The sequence below is a fragment of the Balaenoptera acutorostrata genome, chromosome 18, assembly GCF_949987535.1.
Source record: "Balaenoptera acutorostrata chromosome 18, mBalAcu1.1, whole genome shotgun sequence".
Lineage (NCBI taxonomy): Eukaryota > Metazoa > Chordata > Mammalia > Artiodactyla > Balaenopteridae > Balaenoptera > Balaenoptera acutorostrata.
The window spans coordinates 37,551,462-37,557,379 of NC_080081.1; positions in this window are offsets into that span (position 1 = coordinate 37,551,462).

Genomic DNA, 5,918 nt, shown 5'->3' on the forward strand with positions numbered 1-5,918 from the left:
GATAGTGTTCCATTTTGGGATGGTAATATCTTTATTTGTAATGTTCAGTGATATATATCTGAAATTGATTTTTCTATAGAACTACAAGCATAGAATTCTCATAAGCTATTGATTATCTTCTAAGAAGAAATGACAAATCAATTTCACCTTGCCAGTGTTCTTTCTAACAAGTGTCAGAGTGTTTTTGTGCTAGCCTGAAATTTCCACCAGAAGAAAAAAAACAAAAAAAACCCCACAAAACAACAGGATGGGGAAAAGGAGAGGTCTGGGGAAGAAGGTAATATCTCACCTTTATATTTAAACCTTATCTCTAGTGATCAACCTTTATAATTAAACAAAAGTCATGTGACTGTTGCTTTAAATTAAACAAACAAATTGGATGTCTTTGAACCTGATGATGAGAACTGATAGTGGATATTTCAGACATCTTTTTCCAATTCTTAAGAAAGGTGAGCTATTAATCATTTATTCCTCAGTTTCTATACTAGTGTTTTTGGAACGGGAGATTATAGTATCTGCATATCCTATTTAAGAAAAGGAATATCGAATTTCTAATACAAAATTCTGTACAGAGCTTAAAAGTGGCTCATGCTGTGAAGGGCCCTGTAGTTTACAGTTCATTAATTTCTAGAAATCTTTTCTTATGTATAAAAATAATTGACGAAAAATCTGAACACATTACTAAATACTCTCTCTTCAAAAAAAGAAAGCACTTCGAGGTATTAAGGTGTTGAGATTTACAAAACAAAGTTAAATATAAACATTTTTTTCAGAAAGAATATATTGATTCACCATCTTAAAATACTATTATTCCACCTAATTTTAGTTATAAAAATGTTTCAAGTATAATCATTTTTATCACTCAGAAAGATAGGGAAAATTAGTTGATAGTCATATAATTTCACCATTTTAAATCTCTATTTGTATTTCAATATATTATATAGGATGCAAATGTTTATCATTTTTTAGATAAAAATCTATTAAAATGCTATACTCATGTTCTTCAAACTCTAAACAGGTTAATGAAAATTGAATGTTTCAGTTAATGGTGTTCAAGATGGTGTATTAGTAATGGGAGCTCAAAGATTCACCCATATGCACACTTCCCATTGAAAATCACATATTAAATTATGTAAATCAATTACATAGGTTTTATTTTTTAATCTTTATCAAATAAGATTTAAGACTATTTGAGAATTTAGATAATTAGAAGAAACAATGTTTCTCATTGTTGTAATAGACATGTAAATGATAATGTTTTGAAGTAAACACATTACTTACAAATTTTTACTTCAGCTAATATATGTAGAATAATTGAAGTTTATAAATAGTAATGATTTTTTTAAAAATTGCTCACTATGAATAGAGTTATGGATTTCATTCGCTATATAAAGTGAATGCACATGTATATATATTCATAAGGTGTATACGCAAATACATAAACAGACATGCAAAAAATAACCAGATTGTGCTTCTGTGATCACCTGTTCATTACTTAAATACAAAGGAATAGCTAGTCAATAAAATATCTAAATTACCTCTATTATTCTGTGCATTTGTTTTAAACAGAAAGTTAATAAAAGCTATAGAACTCTACTGTCAAATAAGATAACCATTAGCCACTTGTGGTTATTTAAGTTTAAATGTCAATTAATTAAATGAAGTCAAATTAAAAATTCAGTTCTTGAGCTGTACCAGCTACATTACATAGTCACATGTAGCTGATGGCTAACATATTGGGTAGCATATAGAACACTTCCATCATTACAGAATTTATTATTGTGTAGTGCTATTACAGAGGTTTCACAAAATTATCTTAGAAGTCATCCCCAGATCATCTGTTGGTGATCTCCTGCTAATGATTTGAAGATCCCCCAGATACCACCAGCCCATTGTTTTACTTTTCTTTTTTGGCTTTATTTTTATTTCCTATATGCTGCTGGTTTTGTTTATTTTAAAAATAGTTTTGCTATTTTAAAAGAGGTCAGTGCTCAATGAAGTTGTACATTAACAAAGTTAAACATTTTTAGAACTGAAGTCTTCCTTTTTACTCAAATATTTCATTACAAAGTATTTTAAACATGCAGAAACATTGAAAGAATAACATGGTGAAAGCCCATATAAATCCTGTCAATGTTTGAATACTCCTCCAGTAATTAAGAAAGCCACAAACAGAAAATCATTAAAGATTTTAAATATTTGGACAATGATATCAATCAAATCCAATCATTGATATCTATTTAACACACCCAACAACACAAGAATACACATTATTTGAAGTGCACAAAGTATATTTACCAAGGTAAAACAAATTTTAGGCCATAAGACACCCACGATAAATTTCAGAGGGTTATAAATATACCAAATATGTTCTCTTATTACAATTACATTAAATTATAATCAACAAAAAGCATACACCTAGAAAATTACCAAATGTTTGTAAATTAAGCGTGATACTTCTAAGAACCCAGAAGTCAAAGAACTTGAAAGATATTTCAAACTGAATATTAATAAAGCCACAACATATTAACATGTGTGGGATGAAGATAGATAGTGCAGTGTTTAGATGGAAATTTATAGCTTTAAATGTCTACATTAGAAATAAGAACTATATAACATCATTTTTCTAAGCCTCAAAATTAATACACTAGGAAAATAAAAGAGCATATTAAAGCTACAGAAAGTGAAAAGAAGGGAGTGATAAGAGAAAAAAAGCAATCATATAGAACAAGGACAAATGTTTCAGAAAGTTAAAGTCAAAAGTTTGTTCTTCAAAAATATTAATAAAATTGATAGACTATACCCCGAGCAATACTAATTCAGAAAACACAGGAAAAAGAGAAATTAATATTACATTGTGTAACAACATAAACTTTAAAAATTAAGTGGAAACTATTATAAAATAATTTGCCTTACCAAAACAGAAAGAGGAAGAAATAAAAATCCAAACAGCATTCTTTACAGTTAAAAAAAGAATTTTAATTAAAAATCTTTTCCCCAAATAAATCTTGAGGCATGAATGATTTCATTGGAAAAACTCTATCAAACTTTTTAATAATAAATAACACCACTGTAATATATACACATACTTTCAGAAAACAGAAGAAGAAGGGGTTCTTAACAATTTATTACAGGAAAGAAGAGTTATCAAATACAAAAATGGGATACTGACATTACAAGAAACACACACACACACATACACACTCACACACAGAGGCACACACAAACATACAAATATCCTTCATGAACATAGACCCAAAAAGTCATAATAAATATTGATTAAATCAAATCCAGCAATATATAAAAAGGTTGATATGCCCATGATCAACTGGAGTTTATCTTAATAGACCTTTTAACAAGTAAATCAATTTAGTAAGCACATAAACATTTTTCACCGGCAAAGCCATGCCCAGATCTTTCAGGAACACAAATCCATTGTTTATTCTTCAGTCCACAAGCTGTTGAGGTGAAGTCTTGTTAGCAGCCGTGGAATTTCACCCTTTTTCCAGCTTTGTGATAACTATTATACGTCACAACATCAAGTCAGGTAGAGGAGAGCAAGAAGGTGAGTATTCTTGAACACTTAGTTTCATTTATGTCTTCAGAGGTAATTGTTTCCTACTGGTTCAGTTCTGCATTGTTCTTATATCATTCCTGAAAGCTTAGCAAGAACCCACTCCTCAGTCCTTCCAAAAGTTTTGTAGTCATTTAATTTATCGATTTCCTTTTTGGTGATACTACATTTGGGTGATTTGTATTTCCTTAACAAAACTGTCTGATAGACAGTTGGTACTGATAGTTGAAAGCCAGATAGCTCATACTTGCTTACAAGCAATACAAATGAGTTAATATGTTTTGACAGTTTTTTGTTGGGATTATTATTTTAATGATTTCATATTTATTTTCTGAATGTTTGCCATGCTATAATGCATTTATGCCATAAGAACATTAGCATTTCATGGAAATTTCTAGGAATGTTAGAATATTTTGTAAGATTTTATTATTTTTATTTCAGTATATCTAGATTTAAAATTTGCAAGACATTTAACACTACTGTTATTACAGTCTTGTGATCTTTGTATTCAAGATTTTCAAGGTTGCTCAAGTTTCCCATACTCCATCTAATGCATGGGTTTGCTTGCTTAAAATCTGAAAGGGAAGGTGGTGGTGACATAGTGAGAAAGGAATTTCAGTGAATATAGGAATATAAATATAAAATATAAATAATTATACATAAATATAATTTCTACACTTCTCATTTGAAGTATAGATGACATCACATCGTAGTCTGTTTTTGTGCCACTGGCATGCCCTATTCATATTACCTAAGTGTCATTGTCTTTTTTTACATTCTTCCTGAGACCACTTAACTTTTCTGCCTCCTAACTTTTTGCTTCTGGTCTGCTGACTTATTTTTATTCATGTGAAGTTAGATCTCTATAGTTAACCTAAGGCCTTAAATATAAAGCCTAAAAGGAAATGTTCTGCTTTAAAAAACTAAAATTTAAATAATGACCTCTTATTTGACCTGGTCAATCTTGGTTTACATTTATGATTCAAGCATATTTATTTAGGGTGATTAATTATGTTTTCAGTATTGCTGTGGGTTTTAATGATAAGTTTTATGGCCTCCCTACTTATAATGTTTCACATAATCTAGAACTTACCCACCTCTCCAAACTCTTCTTTTATATGCATTTGTTCACACACATAGTTCCATTTATTCATACAGGCCTACTTTATTTTTTCCAAAACATTAAGATCATTGTTGACAATCTATTTTCAAATATTTGGCATTCTGTGCCTACATTCCACACACTTCATATCTTATCTTCCTAATTAGGCTCATCCTTTAGGTCTTATCTTATATGTGAGTGCCACAGACAGGCCTTCTTCAATTACTAATCATAATTTGATCACTGCATATTTCTCTTTTATAACACTCTGTATTTTGGCTCAACTAATAATTGCATATTTATTTTTCATTAATTTATTTTCTCTAGTACTTTGTAAATTTTAGACTGGCAAAAAAAAAAAAAAAAAAAGGCAAACATAGCTACTTTGTATATAATTGTTTACATAGCACCCAGAGGAGTTCCTGGAATATACAGGTATTCAGTAAAGAAATGAAATTTTACACTGTAATAAAAATGACCACCCAGGTAATGTGGCCCTCAGGACTTCACCCACAAAAAGTTATGCATTTAAAATTAATTCATAAAAATCTAATTATATGTCAATTATTGAAAATGACTTCATAGGAATAATGAAAATATTAATAATTCTCTTAAGCTTTATTTGTTTTTAAGGCTTTGTGTGAGAAGATAACAGGAGGGAAGACAATGCCATTATCATATATTTATGCCATTGTCCAAAATTCTATATTTGTGATTATTACTGCTTTTATTTTGATATAGTAGAAGTGTTATTACGCTTTACTTAACATCATGCTGCATGATGTCTATGAAATTGTGAGATTTAAGAAATAAGCTGAATCATCCAAACTAGTTTTACATTTTTTCATTAGTAAAGTTAATGATTTTCTACTGACATTGTCATTGTTTAAAACACCTTTATGATTTATTATGAGACACTTTCATGTAAGAAAACTCACTACTTTTTAGTTATATTTTTACGCAATTAATTCAAAAGAAGATATTAAAAATTCTCGTTGAGCAATGGATCAATTCTAGACAAGATTATGATTGTAGCAGATGGCTTTTATGTTGTTTTCTTTCTTTCTTCACTCCTTGTGCACAGGCCCAGTTTATTCATTATTTAATTAAGATAAATTGATGCATATTCTATGTCAAAATAGTTACAGGTTCTGGGGATAGAGCACTGCATATTGAAGACTTATCCTTGTCTTCATGATCACATTCTAGCAGAGAGAGACAGACAATACACAAGTGAGTAAA